At 41.5% G+C, this 21,765-nt stretch overlaps 1 pseudogene; it reads left to right on the plus strand.

Annotated features, from left to right (window-relative positions):
* The first annotated feature begins 9,816 nt into the window (after window positions 1-9,816).
* Window positions 9,817-21,765, plus strand: part of LOC144283001 (glyceraldehyde-3-phosphate dehydrogenase pseudogene) — a 74,747-nt pseudogene continuing 62,798 nt past the window's right edge.

Raw genomic sequence — 21,765 nt, forward strand, 5'->3', positions numbered from 1 at the left:
AAGGGCAGAGGGAGAAGCAGACTCCCCGCTGAGCCAGGAGCCCAATGCGGGGCTCAATCCCAGGACCCTGAGATCATGACCTGAGCCGAAGGCAGAGGGGTTGAACCAACTGAGCCACCCAGGGGCCCCAAGTAGGGATTTTTTTTTTTAATCAACAAAACAGTTGTCACAAAACAGCAATGTATATTATCATCAATGACATATTAAAATCAAGAATTTCTCCCTTGAGAAGAAATGGCAATTGCCATGTTCTAACAGTAGAACCAGACGCATTGAGATTTTTGCAGGAGTTGCATAGCATTTACAGTACAGACAGCAAAGTGCTGTCAAGATTCATTGCAAAAGCAGCTCACCCAGCCTGAGGAGGGTCAGAGGGAGCTTCCTGGAGGGAAGTGGTATCTCTGATTTAAAGAACAAATGGGTGTTAGCTATGACAAAGAAGGAGAGGGCCTTTATAACCACAGAGGCAGGAAAGAGCATGGCAAACAAGTCTGCACTGCTAGAGAACAGTCTTAGAAATGAGAGGATAATGGGGGATGAAGAGAGAGAGAGAGAGAGAGAGAGAGAGAGAGATTGCAACACACAGATCTGATTCTGGATTTCTAATAAATGAGGGGCTCTCGTCTCCATATGACTTGAGAATAAATGACAGGTCCTGGTCTCAGGACAGAAGAGATATATTGCTCCCACCTGAGGACTTACCTTGTGGATGCCTGTGTGATCTGAATCCCCCTTGGCCCTCGACGTGGTTAGTGTGGAGAAGGGCGGGTGTGTTTAGGGTAGTGGATGTAGATGGGGGGCTCAAGGGGGGGTTGTTTCCTTGATCTCAAATCCTCTAATGAAATCCAGAAACTCAGTCTGGGCAGTACTTAGAGAAGCTGGACTTCCAGGTTACAGCCCTATTCTCCAAGTCAGGAGAGATGTAGAGACAATTACAAAGAACAAGCACCTGCTCCTTGATTTATTGTGATGCACGCAGGTCCCCTAGGAGGGAAGCTGTGGCTCTCTTGTTCTCCCTCCCCTTCCACCTGCTGTGCCCTCTTTAGCTACCCTCCCCAAATTATCTCTGTTACCCTGCTTTTTCTAAAAATTCTATGAAGCAAAAGGAATTATTTCAAGAGGTAGGAGTGAGCTAGCACTCAGATTTGTGACAAGGGCTAGCGACAGAACCAAGCGGGCCCGGCTCACTCATGTGGGGCATATGCTCCTGCACAGATGTCACAGGTGTTCCTTGCAGCTGAGATGCCAGGCTCACCCAGCAGCCATACCATGAGCCTCCAACAGCCTCCAACAGCCTCCTGCATTCAGAGGTCCCCAGAGGGAGGCGTTGGATGCCAATGGCAGGCTGTGACATTGGGAATTGTCACCTGTGAGTCCCCTGCATGGGCCTCCTGTCCCACACGCGTAGGAGACTACAAGCAGAACTCAGAAAAGGAGAAAACGTTGTCTTCAATCAAGTTGTACAAAACGATTTCAGGAAAGAAATCTAGAAACCTATATTAATGTCACCATGTATGTTTCCCATTTTGTTTTATATGGTATTTCTTTTGAATTGTATCTAACGGTGTGGGGAATAAGGTAGCCTTTCCAGGGTCCAACGACTCTAAGGGAAATAACCGTGCTCTGGTCCACCCATCCTTATCAACTCACCTCATCCCAGTGTCTGTAGGACCCCCTCTCCTATCTCACCCCCATGCCAATCCTCTGCTCACACTGCCACCAAAATCACCCATGCCTGTTGACACTCATTTTCCCCATAAACCCACCAGCAATAAGCTAATGCCTCAGCTCTTCAGCTGAAGACCTACCTATACCTGCACCATCTGGACAGGACGCCTTGCTGTCCTCCCTTCCTCCTGGATTCCATGATGACAGTGGAGACTTCCCTTTTCTGAGTATCTATGTAACATGCTGAGCACCTCTGTGCTTCACACAGGCTTACGCTGTGTGATAATGGTTTTGAGGTACCTGGGGACTCAAAACAAAAGGTTAAGTCCCCCTTACCTTTTTGCTTCAGCACGTGGTGGTGTAGATGGGATAGAGTTAATATTCACTAAATAAAAACAAGTGAAAAAAAGGGTAAAAAAAATGCAAAGAAGGGAGAAAGAAAGGCAGGAAGGAGGGAAGACATACAGCATCATGGCCCAAGAATGTTTAGAAAAACCCATTGTCATCCCCTCTTCCATTAGGAAACCCAGGTGAGTACACGTTGGTGGAGGGGCCCCGAAAGAAGTGTTCGCCACGCTAAGACACATGGGTTTCTGGCTGCTGAGGACACAAGTGCCTCTGACCTCGGGGTGAGATTCCATTCTGAAGCCAAATGGAAACAAAACAGAATTCAAAAATAGAAGTGCAGTTAATGAAGCGTGAGCTGGCAGGGCCATGCTCTCACAGCCGCTGTGTGAGGAGAAGGCTGCTATTCTCAGGCCTCAGGCCTGGTCTACCCAGCTGGCCGGGAGGCACGTCCCTGGGGCTCTGGGAAGGTCTCTTACCGCTCATGTCAAGAGCTAATGTTGTCAGCCACACGGTCTCCTGTCTCCTACCCAGACCTCAGGCACAGAGTAAGTGACTGATCCTACAAAGTCAGCTAAGGAAGATCCAGAGTGTCTGACAAGCCCAATGCTTTAGAGACCGCTCTCCACGCTGTTTTCCAAGTTCTTGGCATTAGGGTATCTAAACACCGAGCAGCAGGACAGGTATAACTGCAACATCCAGTTGGCTTGCATGAGTTGGCCTTTTGGGTAAGAATCATGGAATTAATTAGCTCCTGACTCTGCCCCCTTTAAAACGGTGATCCCAGGAAATGCCCTTCTACTCTCTGAGCCCCTGAAAATAACAATAAAAAATATGCTATATCCTATGTACTGATCTCATAAAATTGTGATGGGGATCAAGATAACAGGGGTAGGATTTTTCAGTAAACTATAGAGTTACTCAAAAACTGAGTTTTTATTACCTGATCTCCGTTCCTATATTTACCTTACATATTCAAAGCCAAGCGGCAAACCCATCAATTCTGATTTCTCCCAAGCATCCCAAGAGATGGAGGGAGAGGGTTGAGCACCCACTCTGCCCCAGGAGCTTATTATCTTCATAGTTACCATTTATTGACCACCAGCTCTGGTCTGGTGCTAATTCTCTGGTGCATACTGTTGTGGGTGAGCACAAGGGACCTTCAGAATACCCTGTTGCTTCACTTAACAGAGGAAAGCAAGATTCAGAAACATAAATTAACCTTTTCAAGGTGATGCAGCTGCAGATTACAAAGTTGCAAATCAAACTCAAACTCTCTGGCTCTGAAGTATTCTTTCCAAAGACCATGCAAGGGTTCTTTCCCCTACTATCTGCATTGCCCACATGGCGATATAAAATGCTGAAGGTAAAAAAATAAAATAAAAAATAAAAAATAAAAAATAAAATAAAATAATAATAATAATAATAAAAATAATAATAAATAAAATAAAATAAAATGTAGCTGTAGGTGCACAGAAAATGCTTAAGTATTTAGTGGAATTGAACTTCACTTAGAAAATGTCACAGGTCTGGGCAGCCCGGGTGGCTCAGCGGTTTAGCGCCGCCTTTAGCCCAGGGCATGATCCTGGAGACCTGGGATCTAGTTCCGTGTCGGGCTCCCGGTGCATGGAGCCTACTTCTCCCTCTGCCTGTGTCTCTGCCTCTCTCTCTCTCTCTCTCTCTCTCTCTCTTTCTGTCGCTCATGAATAAATGAATAAAATCTTTTTAAAAAATAGCTTTTAAGAAAATGTCACAGGTCTGCAGAGAAGCAAAAGATTGGGCAGCAATAAGCCTTATTTTATAGCGATGGTTTACAAACACAGAAGTCTAGTTTCCACTCTTCTTCATCCCTTCCTGCATGCCCCTCTTCTTGCTAGTGTCTCTGCACATCCGTTTATGAATCTTACTTCATTAATCCCCCCCACTGCACCTTTCCACTCTGCACCCAGAGAAATGAACCGGGCACTGAGAATTCTTATGAGTCACTTCAGAGGGTGACTATGAGCACCCTGTGCTCCTGGCACTCTGTAAATGCTTAACACATTGACGGTGTCTGCAGCTACGGGCCCACGCAGCTGTCCCCAAGGTCTTCTTCCAAGCCATGATGACATCAGAATACACACAGCAAACATGGTAGGAACACAGAATCATTCGTATGATTTTCCTGCTAGGATGAAAGTCTCAGACACAAGTAGACCCTCACAGAGAGGAAGAGGGACAGCTGGAGGCCGACCCTGAGCCTTGAGCCATGAGGGTTCCTGTGGCAGGTGCGAGAATGCGTCCTCTTCCTCATAGGCCCTCAAGGCGAAGAAGACCTGCATGGTGGACTTTGTCTTATTTTCTGAGGCAGCCAATGGTAACTTGGTCCAATGGACAAGACACTTTTTTGTCTTGTAGGGAAGTGGGGAGAAAGGGACTGGAGAGTGGAAGCACTGCTCCCAGTACTTGAGCACTCTCTCCAGTATTTGGTATCCTTCCCAGTATTTCAGCATCCTCCCCAGTACTTTTGTTTCCTTCCCAGTACTTCAGCATACCACCCAGTACTTCAGCATACTCCTCAGTATTTTGGTATCCTCTCCAGTCCTTCAGCATCCTTCCCAGTACTTCAGCATGCTCCTTAGTATTTTGTAACCTCCACAGTACTTCCTCACACACCACAGTACTTCCGCATCCTTCCCAGTACTTCAGTGTCCTCTCTCGTACTTCATCATACCACCCAGCACTTAGCATCCTTTCCAGTACTTAAGAATGTCCTCTAGTACTTCAGCTACCCCCAGGACTTTGGCATCCTTTCCAGTACTTCACCATGTCCCCCAGTACTTCAGCACACTCCTCAATACTGCAGCATCCTTTCTGATACTTCAGCATCTTCCTCGGTACTTCTGAGAGTATTCAAGGGTCAGAGAAGAGTCATTTTTCTTTGGCCATGATAGGGATGTAGGAAAGGGAAGAAAAAGTGTTCCCCTTAGGAAACAGAAAGTTTGATTTCTGAAACAGAAATGCCAAGTGAAAAATACCAGGTGCACAGTGGAGGTCCAATGAATTGTAGCTATTCCTCTCGATTTCAGCCTTAGGTTCCAGTGATTTATGTCTCTTATCTCTCCTGCTTGACTTTAAGTGCTAGGCAACAGGATGCATAGCTGATTTATCTTTTTATTGCCTATAGGACTTTGCACATGGAAGGAGCTAAAAAACTATTTGTGTAATATGTGGTGTGCACGTGGGTAGGTGTGTGTGTGTCATCATAGGAAACCAATCACCACTTTGCTACTTCTCACTAAATGTGAGCTAAAAACTACTCTGAGTCCTTACATGCTGGGGCACTGAGGGTAGGCCTGAACACAGAGTGATGAGCTTAGAGGTAGATTCCAAATGAGCAGAAAACCCAATCCCTCCTGCCACCAAGAGTTTCAGATGCAGCTAAGATTCATAGAACATGCATCAGATGTGATAATAAGAGATTTCATGTTACTAACAGTCAGAAAAACTCTTAAAGGGTGGTGTTACCACCCCATCTTTTGGATGAAGAAATCCACATTTAGAGAGGGGAGATAATTTGCCCAAGTTCATGTCCCTGACACGGAGTTGAGCTGAGATACTGAACTCAGACACATGTGTTTTCTGGGAAAGACTACGAACTGACAACTGTGTGGAATTATTCAATCTTTTCTAACAGTGAAAAGGAACAAACTGGACACAAATATGGCCAATATTTATAGCTCTCAGACTTCCTTGCTGACTATTAGTATGAATTTGGGTGAGTATAAAATATTCATACAATCCTATTGATTGAAATGATGAAGTCTATTGACACGGGTTCAGAAAATTTTTGAAAAAAGCTATATTACAACGAAATGCAATATGTTCCATAACATGACAAGAAAAAAAAAAGATTTAAAGACAAAGCTCTCCCAGAACATCGTAAGAATCATAGTTGTTTTATGCTCTGCATTCCGTCAGATGTGAGTTTTGTCATCCAGTAGGGGTGGCTGTCTTCCAGAATCATTTCCTGATTGGTTTCTGCTCTCCTTACTCCATCACACCGTGTAATAATAACCACTCATCATGGCCTGGCTTACTGTATCAAGGAAGACAGGATGCTTTCTAGACACTTCAGTTTCTGTGGGGGATATAAAGGTAATGCACGTGAATTAGAGATAAATCATGTAGTCAAGATTAAATGCTAAATCATGGAAAGCAAATATATGTGACACTTCAGCCCGTGTACTGGGAATCAAGGGTATAGTTTTGGATGCTCGATAGACCCCAATGTAACCTGTACCTCATCATACTTAGGTGACCTGAGCAATTGGCCGAAGAACTGTTTCCTTCATCTGTGTGACTGGGATGATATCTAAGGGGAAAAGTGCTTTTCATGATAATAGGAGATTCTTATAAAAGTACTAGGCACAGAGTTTGGCTTAAAATAGGTACTAAAACAGTACGAAATCGCCCTACCTCTCTGTCCATTCTGTACCCATTTTTGGGGAAAGTCCTTCAAGGTTTCTTGAAGGGAAACTTACAGAAGGAAGTTAGAATAGGTAGGAGACACTCAAGTTTAAATTGTGAGAAGTTGGGTATTTTGAGCACCCGGCAACTGAATGAACACTAGTGGTTTAGTCTTAGTTATCTGTAATCTACTTTAGGATCAATTAAAAATTTTGAACCATGGCATATTACACTCAGCTTTAAGTATGTGATGAAGTGTAACGTCTGCCTTTCTTTCAGTCTAACTAGTCTCACTGTCCCGAGAAATATTTGATGATTTGATCCATCCAGCTCCTATCCCTGAAACTGTAAGAAAGCCAGTGAGGGGGAATAATTTTCATCAGTTAACTCCTAGCAACCGCACTGGATATATTCCAGAAATTGAGGTGAACCTCAAAGACAGCAGAGTGAGGATGGTGTCGCTCCATTTATCTCTGAAGATAGCTTCCAAGCTGCAGGTATAATTCTTGTCCTCTGGTAATCAGTGAAGAGATTGCTCTATCAGCAGAGGGTGGCCATTTTGCAAACTGAGAAAATTGGAGAAAATCAAGTTAAATGTGAAGCGTGTCTGTTGAAAGAACCTGCAAGCTTTGAAGGTAAGAAGAAGGCAAAGGAAACTGAAAACCACTCTTTATTCCCTTAAGTAAGCACCATGGGATATGAAGTGTTTGACATTTGTCCTCCTTCGAGGATTAGGGGATAATACAATTTAGAGTCAGAAGGGACACCAAGAAACCCCAATTCTGGTGTCACTTCCTCCAGGATCCTTCCCGGGTATTCCTGACTATTTATTGTACTATTAAAATATAATGCATCTATTTTTCACCATTCTTATATTCCTCACTAGGAGCTGAATCTGTTCTAATTTTCCACCCTATTCCCAGCCCCTAGAAGAGTACTGCCCACAGTAGGTATTATGAATGTCTTCAAAAGAGCAAATTTATTTAAAATTTAAAATAAAATAAATTTGATATTTCAACTGGGCATATAAGCAGGTTTTTTTTTTTTTAAGATTTTACTTATTTATTTGAGAGGGAAAGAGAGAGAGAGTGAGCAAGCGTCCAAGAGCAGGGGGAGGGAGAAGCGGACTCCCTGTTGAGCATGGAGCCCCCATGTGGGGCTGGATCTCAGGATCCTGGGATCATGACCTGAGCCGAAGGGAGACGCTGCAGAAATTTTTTAAAAACTCATATCCATGGGCAGCCCAGGTGGCTCAGTGGTTTAGCGCTGCCTTCAGCCCAGGGCCTGATCCTGGAGACCTGGGATCAAGTCCCATGTTGGGCTCCCTGCATGGAGTCTGCTTCTCTCTCTGCCTGTATCTCTGCCTCTCTCTCTCTCTATCTCATCAATAAATAAATAAAATCTTTAAAAAAAAAAAAACTCAAATCCATGCCTTTTTTTTTTTTTTTTTTTTTTTAGAAAACATATGGCAGAAAGTAACTACAAATGTATTAGGCACAAATATAATTATTTTGGATCAATTAATTAAAATCTGGAAATCAATGATGTAGCTAAATGGTGTTAGTAACCTAAACCAGAAACCCAATGAATGGCAGTGCTTTTCTTCCCTTTGATGCCTTCTGATTCTGCCTTGCAGCTGGGCTATGGTCTGCTTCTCTCTGAAGGCGGGGCAGGAAACCGAGCACCTGCCAAACTAAGTTGCCTCTATTTTGGCCTCATTCCATTTTGAAAAATCCCAGGGAAATGCTCTGATTGGGAGCCTCTGGGTTTTGAGCCAACACGTGTTCAAAACCTAGCATACCCTTAATGTTTCCTGCCATGATGCACAAGCTGCATCTGGCAAGAAGGGAAGGGAAGACGATCACTCCTCCAAAACAGGGTGCCGCCATTCAAGAGACAAATTAAACTGGGTAGAAGGAAAGTACAAGGAAACAGTATGACTACCAGCCACCTTGAGAAGCTCCTCCTCAAATCGTGAGAAATACCCCCTTCCTTCTCAGAACTCATTTCTCTTTCTCGTAAGTAAGGATTTAGTACAGTGGACTCCAGAGTTGACTGTTGGACTTGACAGATTATATAAATGTATGTGTGCATATATACTAGATCAAACATGGTATATGTATACGTAATATATGCGTTCCCCATTTCCATAGCTGACTGGTTTACAGCAGTGTTCTTCGTGCATACGTTGTTCCCACTCCTTATATAACAGGTCCTTCCGGACAGAAGCTGCCACCACTACATGGATAAGCTAACAAAGGTTCCTCTGGAGCTACAGAGTCACATGTCTGGTGCCATGGTATGACACAAGGATCATTTTCTCACTCCATGGGAATTCCTTGAGTACAAGGACTGTGAGCTTCTATCTCTGTATCCTGCATAACCCTTCCCATGAAACTGAGAACATACTAGGTATTTCATTAGCATGTGAATGAATGAATGAATGAATGAGTAAAATATGTATAACTAAAAACCACAAGCTAACTAGGTTTATGTAATTAAGGATTTCATAATTCATCTATATCTGATTTATGATTTTTCTTATCAAATCTGAGCATGCTTTATTTTAATTAACCTTTTTATGTTAATGACTAACAAACTTTAAGTTATAATAAAATTTAATAAACCTAATCCTTTTAATAAACTTTATTAGTATCTGCCATTCAATTTGCTGATTGAATTAAAAGGCTAACATCTCTGGTTTTTTGACAATATAATATCTAGAAGCTATACTTGGTCCATAGGAATTCGTTTCTTATGAGAACTCCTACCATAAATAATAAATAAGTAAAGGTTGATCAAAATGGACACAAATTTACAATTTACCCTGAATCTTAAATTAAATGTGGACTTGTTAATGCCCTTTTCTTACAGTTGCTCAGATTTTGACTTCAGCAAATATGTTTCCTCTTCAAATGACCAAACTTCAGTTAAATTGATTTAGTCAAAATTTTAGGCAGTTTCAGTTGCAGAGGTAGTACAACTTCACTTGGGATTTATTTTCAGAATATATGAGCTTTTTGGTTGACGTTTGTCAGCATTAATGAATCAACAGAGCCGAGTGAAAGAGATTGGCTGATTCTGAAGACTTTAGAAAGGTGGTTCTTTGAAACCACGGTGCCTGTGTATCAGATGCTCAGATACTGGTTTTCTTTCTACCTCCTGTTCTCTCTTTGAAAGAAAGAGTGTAAACTAGGTAGACAGGTAGACAGAAAGAATAAGAACAATCCAAACAAGGTAGGGACGCAAATTACAGCATTTGCTATTAAAGACCTGTGAGCAGCTCTCTGCTCCTCCCCATTGGACAGACAGCCGCATCTTCTGGTGCAGGGCCAGCCGTGTCCCCTAGACACGATGGTGAAGGTCGGAGTGAACCGATTTGGCCATATTGGGCGCCTGGTCACCAGGGCTGCTTTTAACCCTGGCAAAGTGGATATTGTCGCCATCAATGACCCCTTCATTGATCTCAACTACATGGTGTACATGTTCCAGTAGGATTCTACCCACAGCACGGTCAAGGCTGAGAACAGGCAACTTGTCATCAACGGGAAGTCCATCTCCATCTTCCAGGAGCGGGATCCTGCCAACATCAAATAGGGTGATGCTGGTGCTGAGTATGTTGTGGAGTCCACTGGGGTCTTCACCACCATGGAGAAGGCTGGGGCTCACTTGAAGGGTGGGGTCAAGAGGTTCATCATCTCTGCTCCTTCTGCTGATGCCCCCATGTTTGTGATGGGCTTGAGCTACGAGAAGTAGGACAACTCCTTCAAGATTGTCAGCAATGCCTCCTACACCACCAACTGCTTGGCTCCTCTAGCCAAAGTCATCCATGACCACTTCAGCATTGTGGAGGGCCTCATGACCACCGTCCATGCCATCACTGCCACCCAGAAGACCGTGGATGGCCCCTCTGGGAAGCTGTGGCCTGACGGAGGGGCTGCCCAGAATATCATCCCTGCTTCCACTGGCGCTGCCAAGGGTGTGGTCAAGGTCATCCCTGAGCTGAACGGGAAGCTCACTGGCATGGCCTTCTATGTCCCCACCCCCAATGTGTCAGTTGTGGATCTGACCTGCCGCCTGGAGAAAGCTGAAATATGACGACATCAAGATGGTAGTGAAACAGGCATCGGAGGGCCCCCTCAAGGGCATCCTGGGCTACACTGAGGACCAGGTTGTCTCCTGTGACTTCAACAGTGACACCCCACCCACTCTTCCACCTTCGACTCCGGGGCTGGCATTGCCCTCAATGACCACTTCGTCAAGCTCATTTCCTGGTATGACAATGAATTCGGCTACAGCAACCGGGTGGTGGACCTCATGGTCCACATGGCCTCCAAGGAGTAAGAGCCTCCTGGACCACCAGCCCCAGCAAGAACAAGAGGAAGAGAGAGGCTCTCAGCTGCTGGGGAGTCCCTGCCCCAACTTAATCCCCCAAAACACTGAGAATCTCCTGACCTCCAATTTACATCCTAGACCCCCAGGAAGGGGAGGGGCCTGGGGAGCCCTACCTTGTCATGTACCATCAATAAAGTATACTGTACCCCCCAAAAAATAAAATAAAATAAAATAAAATAAAATAAAATAAAATAAAATAAAAAAGACCTGTGAGCTTTTTTTGTGGAACTGGGCAATGAGGGAATCCCAACTAGCCATGGGATGACAACACTTGTTTTGGCAGTTATTTCTAAGGAAAGCTCATGTGGTAGACATCCTTAAGAGGCCAATGAAGGCATGAAAATTTAATACACTTTCCTTCATTGAATATAAATATTAGTGTTTTATTCATCAGAATCCTCAAAAGCTAGGCCTGGACTCTTTAGATGTCTTCTTTTTTTGTGCAAATGGATGCATCTCCTTCCAAAGAGCTAGTGCTAGGATATCTTGCTCTGCAATAGGATGGATAAAGTATAGCTGTTTTCCTTGGTAACTGGAGACTAGTATAAGCACAGACACAATAAGAAATTAGAATCCAGGAAATAATTCAAGGCAGGATAAAGAGGGAAGCATAAAGCCTTAGGTTCTTGGGGCTGTAGGAGGCAGGAACAGAAGATAAGTACAAACCTAAGAAATCAGAGACTGAGAAGGAATGCACTACAGAGTAAACCAGGCAGTTATTCTGTCTTGGGGTTAGTGGCTTGACTGGAAGGTACTTAGTCTAATATAAATGTCTAGTCCTACCATGGTCATCATCTGATATAATATGTCCTTAGTCTTTGCTGAATTTTATTGAAGCAAAGAGGAGAGTAATAATGGCTCGATTTGCAAACTAGATGACACTTCACACTCACAAGGCTTTAGTTTAAGAATTATTTTCCCTCTTTAATGAAAGAGGATTAGGATTGAGAAAGATCGTCTTGCTCAAAATCCCACAATTAACCAGCCTTTCAGCCATATCAGAGCCCTCCTCATCCACCTGATTCCAGAACCTAAGCCTGCTATGCTGTGGTATTTTGCCTTCATAGATTAGGAAAGAAGGGGGGGAAATGAGAAATCAAGACTATAGCTAAGGGGAAATATGTGTGTGTTTCAGTGGGTGGGGTGAGATGGGACGAAGCTTACCATTCCAGTTCCTGGGAAATGGTTGCTCTGAAAGGAGTCTGTGAATTCTCTGACCTGAATGTAAAAGGGGATATAGGATTTAGTTTCAGGTGATATCTTAATATTTGGCAAGAGCAATCTATTCTCCTGGGACTTTGTTTACCAGAACTCATGGTACTCAGTGGGCTGTATGAGTGGGTCCTCCTACAGAAAGCAGGTAATGGAATCAAAAGTGAGAATCTGGGATTTGGGTCCAGGCACATTTGAACCAGTCTTGGCTCTGCAGCTTATTGCTTAGGGGAAACTGGGTAAATACAAATGTTCCATGAACTTTAGTTGCGAAATAAATAAAAGTTGGGATAATTGATTCCTTCGAGAATTAATTGGGACAATTTGGTTAGATAGTGTATTTCCATGGACCTGATACAATGCCTGATAAATAGCATGCTCTTAATACATTGACTGCTGCTCTTTTTAACAATATAATGCTCCTCTAATCTCAGTGCTCTTCACACTGCGCTCATACCTCCAAGTCACCCAGTGCAGTCTCTTATGCCAAATAATTAGAAAGATTAACTTGATCCAGGTAGATCTTGGTGAAGTTGGAGAGTTGGCAAAGGTTGAGTTTAGTACAACAGAATGTCTCCCATGAATTATTTTTTCTTTCAAAGACAAGCCCCCTAAGGACCTCATTTGCATACTTTATTTCTATCAGGCTCCATTTAAACTTCCAACTAACCAGGAAAACTAGAAAGACAGGATATTCTCTTCCTCTTACATGTGTAATTTTAATTGCTAGCTTTAATAATCCTAGCTCTTTTTTTTCCTTTTTTTAATAATAAATTTATTTTTTATTGGTGTTCAATTTGCCAACATACAGAATAACACCCAGTGCTCATCCCGTCAAGTGCCCCCCTCAGTGCCCATCACCCATTCACCCCCACCCCCTGCCCTCCTCCCCTTCCACCACCCCTAGTTCATTTCCCAGAGTTAGGAGTCTTTATGTTTTGTCTCCCTTTCTGATATTTCCTACCCATTTCTTCTCCCTTACCTATTCCCTTTCACTATTATTGTCTTCCTCCTTGTTGTTTATATCTGTGGAAAGAGAGGCCCTGTTCATAGTTAAATACTTTAAGGTATTTTTCAAAAATTTTGGGAAACCTTTTGTGGATGGTGAACAGAACACTTTCTAGTGTCCTTACAGTCATGCCTTACAGGAGGTACTCACACAGCAACACAAGATGCTAACCCCTCTCTGATTACATAAATTTTTATTTTTTCAATGCAGAAAAAAAAAATCTGTCTCATTTTCTGGCTTTAAAAATCTGAGAAACAGGGACACCTGGGTGGCTCAACGGTTCGGCACCTGCCTTCGGCCCAGGGCATGATTCTAGAGTCCCAGGATCCAGTCCCACATCAGTTTCCCTGCACAGAGCCTACTTCTCCCTCTGCCTGTCTCTGTCTCTCTCTCTCTTGTGTCTCTCATGAATAAATAAATAAAATCTTAAAAAAAAAGCCTGAGAAACCTTGGAAATCAGAGTTAGTGATAATGCTTTAGATATTTTACTACGTTAAAAAGAACACATTCCCTCCCATGTCAAATCAGGAGAGTAATATCTTTCATACTTTTTTAAAAAATTTTTATTTATTTATGATAGTCACACACACAGAGAGAGAGAGAGAGAGAGAGAGGCAGAGACATAGGCAGAGGGAGAAGCAGGCTCCATGCACCAGGAGCCCGAGGTGGGATTTGATCCCGAGTCTCCAGGATAGCGCCCTGGGCCAAAGGCAGGCACCAAACCGCTGTGCCACCCAGAGATCCCCTCTTTCATACTTCTTTCACAAATTGATATTGAATAATATGTGTAATAGCACAATTGGATACATTGTAAAACTTGTAAGAAATGAGTTATTTCTTGATGATATTCTTATTCCTTCCTCTGCCCCACTTCTAGTGCTTGGATATCTGATTAACAATGGCCTCTATATATTTGGTGGCAGGAGGTAAAGGTTAGGCTTTATTGCATATCTATTATGCAATATACTTTCATTTTATTGCATATCTATTATGCAATATATTTTTATTTTATTTTTATTGCATATCTATTATGCAATGCCTGTTTATTTTATTTATTTTATTGCATATGTTATTATTTGATTAACTAGCTGTTTGACTTTGCATTAGGAGCCTCAATAATATTGCTTTGGTACTGGGGAGGGTAGAGGATCCCACATGAGAATTTTCAAAACTGGAGGGTCAAAACAATTCATTTGTAATAGCATATGGAATACACACTTTTTTTTAAAAAAGCAACTGGAATATAGTAAGACTTCACAACATTTTCCTGAGAGATGAGTAAATGCAAAATATAGAAGGCCCAAAGCAAGGTCGAGGGTGTGGATAAAAAAAGGTTTGAAATTATATCATTGCAATGATTATTTTAAAAGCACTGTTGGATAGTTCTTGAAATCCATGATAGTTTTTATTCACCTATTCACTCATTAAATAAATAATTACTGAGCTTTTACTATATTCTGATTGCTGGATACCAATATTTTATGGTTCTATTCAAATGCATTGGTTTAGTTTAAACTTGATTTCCCTGTTTATCATTCTAGAGCTCATTTGGGCAAGTTTTTGTGTCTTTTGTGCAGGAATGACTAGTTCCCAGGAAGACTGTGGCCTCCAGAGTTGCACCTGAGCAGATCATAATGCACTCAGAGCGGCTGAGTGATTGATGTGTTGTATAAATAGAACACTAAAGACACAATATGGGAATAAGAAGAGCCAAATGTCAAAAAAATGCCCTGAAAATAACCATTCAAACATATGCAAATTGCTTAATTAATTGACCTCATTTGTGCATGCAGATATCCTTTGCCTTTCCCTTTGTGAATTGGTTATTTTTCATTGTGCTCCAAAACAATATTCCAAGGCTAATTAAACCCTTTCAAGCTATAGGTTAATATTCAATTCATATGTAAACACATTTATAAACATTAATCAAATTCAAATTACTCATTTCATAAATACTGTTTTATTCATTTTCAGCTAATAGATGTGTTTTCTGCATTTATTCAGTGTTGGTCTTGAGAAGTTTGCGTTTGGGGAGATGATAGTTATTTAAATGGAAACCTAGTGTTTACTTTCAAGTTGATTAAGACTTTTCCTAGTTCCCAATTGTTTGTTTCTACAAAGATTTAGCACAAAGGCTTCATTTGGAGTGTTGGTGGGGCGTATAAAATATAATGATGATTATCAGAGAACTATTTCATCCCTGAGCATTTGTGTTTAAAGAGATGTCAAGGGGAGTCTTGCTGCCTGTTCAGACTAGACCCGTAGAAAAGCAGGATGAATCTTAATGGAATCAACCCAATCTCAGATCTAGTCTCATCTTGGTAATATATTTATTTGTCCATTTATTAATTAATGGATAATTGATGTATTTATTCATTTTTATTTATCTACACTTGCACCCAAACATTAATTCACTCAATGGAATCTGCAAAATATCTTTGCACATCAAAATTTAAAAAGTGCTTGATCCAATTCAAATACCTAGGGCCCATCATAGATACACTGAATCTGACACACCTACATTTTTAATAAACTCACAGAATGATTATTATATGCATCAAAATTCAGTTACTTCTGTCTTACATTGGTATATATCCTATGCGTGCTTAGAGCCAAGCACTGAAATAGGTATTGAGCAGTGGGGGTGAAGCTATAGATGAGGCAGACAGTCTCTTCCTTTAGTCAATGATACTGAAAATTAAATACCATGAGTGCCATGATAGAAGACACACAAGAAGTCATAGGACTATATAACCAGAGATCTTAAAGTAGGGGAAAGGTCATGAAAGGGCTCCCCAGGTGTGTCATGTTTAAGTAAGCCTAAAGGTTGAATGGGATTTAGCTACATGAATAAGATTAACCAGATTGTTTGGTTCTATGCTGGTGTTTTGGGTGTAGAATGGATAATTAGCACCAAAAAATGAGGGACTCCTGGAAGTTTATCCTCTACTTCTGTGGAAGACCAAGTGAGAAATAATTCTATTCCAGTTAATAAACATTAAGTCATGCATAATGGAACAGATTTGATGTCAGTTTGCTGCCAGTTCACACTGTGTGACTCGAGGAACAATATCTCCTTTCTTTTCATTATCCTTATTTTTAAAATAGGACTAATATCTCTTTCTTACAAGAATGCTCTGATGGCTGAGTGATACCATTATGTACCAAATACTGGAGGAGCTCAAAGAAAGCTGGCGGTCTGAAGGAGGCTTCTCTGGGGGGCCGAGGTATATCCTGGTGCCTGTTTCCTGGGGATCCTGCTGGGAATGGCCATGGTCAGCACTCCAAAGGCCAAAGGAGGACCAAACCTAGAGGAGCTGGAGCCCTGGAAGCCAGAGGGAGTGATTTAAAGGCATTCGGAAGCTCTGGCTCTTTGATGATGGACTTGGGAGCATCGGAGCCGATGAAGGAGAACAGCTAAGGCAGGAATGAGAAGAAAATAGTTGGCACCAAGTGGCCACTCAAGGTCGGTGCCTGAAGGTATAAGTGAAACTTTTTTTTTCGGGAAATTCTGGCAATGTAGGAGAGATGACAAACTTCCATGTGAGGACAGATCCACAAGAGTTCCATTCAGGCATTATCGTTTTGACCCTGACTTTATTCACTGTCAGGTGTGGTCTGGAGACACAGGCTAATGGTGTTTTGTACTGTAACCATAATGAGCATAATGGTGGTTGAGAATTTAAATGACATTGTCTCTAATTTTGCATTCTGTGTTCTTGAATTTTGTGAAAACACCAGGAAGTCAATGCAACTTGTCACCGAACATGGAGATTCTTGAGTGTATACTTGGCCATGATTTCATCTCAAAATTATTTTAAAAGATTGAACTCTTGAACTAGGGCAAGAGAAGCAGTGAAGGGGAGTGGAAAATACATGCTTCCACTAAGGGAATGAAGAAGTCACAGGGATGGAAGGTACGGCACACAGAATATAGTCACTGGTATCGTAATAGTGCTGTATGGTGCCAGGTGGTAGCTACCCTGTGAGCACAGCCTAACATTCAGACTTGTGGAATCACTATGTATAAAACAGAAGGATGAACTTTTAAGTTTTTCTTCTCCCTTTGCCTCCTCTTCTCTATCTTGTCCTTCATTGTCTTCCTTCCTATCTTCTTTCTCTACCCAGAGATCTGCCTTGGGAATCTTCTTTTCAGTTTATTAGGATTTGTGCATAAATGGACTCCTTGATAAATCTGCATAAGGTGTGAAGAAGCTCTAATCACTTAATCTCTCTGTGCCTCAGTTTCCTTATCTGCAAAATGGAGGTTATATCTGCCTTGTTAATGAGTTAATTAGCTGAGCATGCTGTGAGAATTAAAAGGCTGTAAATATATATAAAGCACTTAAGACAGTGCCTGGAAAATCATAGGAAAGTCATAGAAATCCAAGAACATTGATAAATAATTATTATCTTTGTTTTATAGATAAAGAATCTGTGGCTCAGAGTTCTGAAGGAATTGCCAAGACAACAGCCTTAGGGTAGGAACTAAAAGAGATGAAGTCCCAAATCAGATCATATTCCCTTTATATGTAGCTTGGATCAATGTATTTGGCAGTTCTGACTTAGTTATTCCTCTTCTTGACAGCAGGATTGTAATTTGTACCAATGTGTTTCATTAACAGTGCTTAATTTTTCTCCGCTTTTTAATTCATATTAATTCTAATTATTAAATATGTTCATTAATGTCACAGTTTGTTTTTTGACTAAACAACAATTCACATCTACGTGTAGACTTTTTTTTTAAAGATTTTATTTATTTATTCATGAAAGACAGAGAGAGAGAGGCAGAGAGAGAAGCAGGCTCCTTGCTGGGAGCCCGATGTGGGACTCGATCCCAGGACTCCGGGATCACGCCCTGAGACGCTCAACCACTGAGCCAGCCAGGTGTCCCTCTACATGTATATGTTTTAAAGCACTTTGGAACGTAGTTATAAAGCATAGGCCTCTCTAAGTGATAATGAGTATGTTAGTGTCCATATGTGTATTTAGGTGTATATATGTGCATGCGTGTGTCTTTACCATCTTAAAACATTATGGTACCATAGTTACCCAGTCATTTCATGCAGGGTTATGCTGATTGGAGAAGTAGTTGAATATATTCAGAGGTTCTGTAAAACATAAAATGCTGTTTTTCACCTCTTGTTTTACTTCCTAATTTATGTTTTATAGCACCATGGTAGACTTGTAATTTACATTATTAATAGATGCATGTTGGGGGCAGGTTGGCGGCACTGGATTCTTTTTGAGCTTGGCCATGAGATTTTCTAGAACATCATAAGTCAGGTAGTTCAAATCCTGACTCTTAGCAGGGCAGTCATGGGCAAGTAACCTAGTACCTCAGAGCATCTGTTTTCTCATTTGTGAAACTTGGGTAAAGTTATCGTACCCAATATAGGATTGTTACAAGGCTTAAATTAGGATACATTTGTAATGTGTTCAAAGTCTCAGAAAAATCTCTGAGTTCACTGCTTTTTTTTCCTTCCCCTTTCCAGCACACCGTGTATATAATTCGGGGCCATGGATGTTGCTGGTACCATGTCTTATCCTCGCCGCTTGCATGCATACCTGTCTGGCTTTAGGCCGTGCTCAGAAGCCACCTCTCCCTGTGGTTCTCGCTGATGCCTCATTCCGAAAACCAGATTTATAATGCCCTTATCTATGTTCCCAGAATGCTTCCCACATGTCTCTCTCCTGTTAAATCTTCCTGTGGATATCCCATGCTGTGTGCTTCTCAAGAGTAGAAGTTGAGTTCATCTCTGTGTCCTCAGACAACGTAAGTGCCGCTCAATGCATTTTGTATTATAATACATGTTGAATATTATTACAAATTATCATCCCATTAAGGGTATAAAATGTATTGCTGCTAATGTGCATAAAGTGGGCATGGTCTCCAGATATGCAGAATGCTTGTTTCTATTCTACTCCCTCACCCCCCACCCTGGGTCTTTTTTATTTTATTGTTATTTCTTCCTTTCAAAAAATTCTGCATTTTTCTCCTACTATGTGTCTCACACACAAACACACACACCCACAAATCACTGAACTAGCCTTGCTTTTGTTTTCTTATTCTCTGTGAAATGGTTAAATGATTGTCTATTTTGAGTACTGATATACAGCTGTTTCCATAGATACCTGTTCATAATAGCTAATTAGCTGAGCATGTTTTCTAAAGTCATTTGAATGACATTTTAAAACATCCAGCTTTTATTCAATTAGTACATTTTTCTTATTTCTCTTTGGAAACATTCATAAATGCTATATGATGGTTCAATAGATAAGATGTAATAGCATCAGAATCAGGTAATTTGGGGTTCCTATGTCAAGGCCATGTCTGTTCTTTGTTCCACCTGGAAGTTCTTTTTCTCTGTTTAGTGAACTCCCAGAGCTGAACTCTCAACAACAATGCACACTTGAAAACCACTTTTTAGTTGAAAAAAAGTTTGTGGGCATATCCCCAAACTGAGGGATATCTGTAGAACCACTTTCCTCATGTTATAGACCAGGATGTTGGCACACCTCCATACAGAAGCATAGTGCCCACCTCGAAGCCTTGATGCCTGGTGCACTTAGCCAAGTTTGTGCAGGTGACGAGTCCTTCTTCCTTTTGGCCCATCACACTTTTGGTATTATTCTATCTCTCCTCATTTGTAACAAACTCAAGAGCAGTCACCACTTTGTACACCGCCTTATACTCACACATCTGTTTTCTATAAATCATAAGAGTCACACTGAAGCCTTTTCTAGTCCATTCATTCAAAGCATATTTATTGACCACCTATTACCTGACAGATAATAATGGATAAACACAATCTCTTCCCTTAAGGCATCAGTTTACCCTTTGTCACCCCAAATGCTCTGCCCAGTATTTGATAATGGTAGAGAGGCAAAAGTTGTTCCCTGAAACAAGGCTATTTGTAGAATGCATCACCTAAATCAGCATTTGATCCAATTCACCATCCCTCACTTCTCATCAAATACATTCCAGTTGGAATTAATGCCCTTCCTTCTCTTGTTGAGGCTGCCCTCACTTTTTGGTCATGAAAGTCTCCTCTCATTTTCCAAACACTAGCCATACCTAACTTGCTCTAAAGGTAAATTGTCAGAATTCAGATGAGTGTTTATAAATACTAAAAAAACACAACTATTGGCCAAAGCTCTTCTCACCTTGCACTCTCTCTCTCACTATGAGATAGATACCCCCACAGTATTCATTTTAGGGATGTGGAAAGTAGGGATGAGACAGGTGAAGTAGTGTGGTGAAGTTCACACAGTGATTGACAGAACGAGAGTGTCAACTTCTCTTTTGTTTTTTACATTTTTTTAATTTAAATTCAATTTGCCAACATATAGTGTACCACCCAGTGCTCATCCCCTCAAGTGCCCTCCTCAGTGCCCATTGCCCAGCTACCCCATACCCATACCCACTTCCCTTTTCTCAACCCTTTGTTCATTTCCCAGAGTTAGGAGTCTCTCACGGTTTGTCTCCCTCTCTAATTTTTCCCACTCAGTTCCCCTCCTTTCCCTTTCCCTATTTCTTATATTCCACATATGAGTGAAACCATATGATGATTGTCCTTCTCTGATTGACATATTTCACTCAGCATAATACCCTCCAGTTCCATCCACGTCAAAGGAAATGATGGGTATTCATCTTTTCTGATGGCTGAGTAATATTCCATTGTATATATAGACCACTTTTGTTGATACCCAAAACAATGCTCTTAAATGTCAGCACCCAATGGACCTGAACCAGGACTCTGTGCTTTGCATCTCTTGCTCTGGAAAACAAACAACAACAACAACAGCAACAAAAGCACAAAAAAACAGCACATTTATCATTCTCTTGAAGGTATGAGCAAAATGCCTAACTGGACACCTTCACATGTGATTCCTTCTCTGGAACCATCTAGTCTAGAGACCACAAAGCCAATGGATTCCTAGAATCTGGAAGTTCCTAAAGTCATATTGTTTCACATCTCTTTTTTTTTCCCTATTGAAATTTGCCTGTGTTGGAAAAAGGTGCCTTCATGGGGAGATAGCATGCCTAAGAGAAAAGGTATGTAGGTCTAAAGATGTCTTGAGCAACATTCTCAAAGGTAAGAGAAGTGAATATGGGGTCAGCTGAGTTGGAAATCATCTCTGATCATTAGACACCATTTTTGTCAAATTTTCGTAAGACTTTCTAATGGTACCATAGGTACTTGGTACCTAAATCATTATCCAATGGTGCCTAGAGGTGTTTGCCCTCAGTTGGCAGTTGGTATTGTTTAAACAAACATTTATAGCTAGATTTTAGCCCACTCTTCATATATAATACAAGGAAGAATGGATAAAAAAGAAACGATCCCCTTTTGTGGAAGTCTGCTCCAAACCTCCCTCCCCTTTGGGCTGGGTCATGAGCATCTTCTCTGTGCTTATTCATTCCTTGCACATGCCTCTTTCTTTTTTTTTTTTTTTTTTTTTTGCATTTCTTCTTCTAAGGTTTTTTTTTTTTTTTTATTGGTGTTCAATTTACTAACATACAGAATAACCCCCAGTGCCCGTCACCCATTCACTCCCACCCCCCGCCCTCCTCCCCTTCCAACACCCCTAGTTCGTTTCCCAGAGTTAGTAGTCTTTACGTTCTGTCTCCCTTTCTGATATTTCCCACACATTTCTTCCCCCTTCCCTTATATTCCCTTTCA

The sequence above is a fragment of the Canis aureus genome, chromosome 14 (genome assembly GCF_053574225.1).
Source record: "Canis aureus isolate CA01 chromosome 14, VMU_Caureus_v.1.0, whole genome shotgun sequence".
Taxonomy (NCBI): Eukaryota; Metazoa; Chordata; class Mammalia; order Carnivora; family Canidae; genus Canis; species Canis aureus.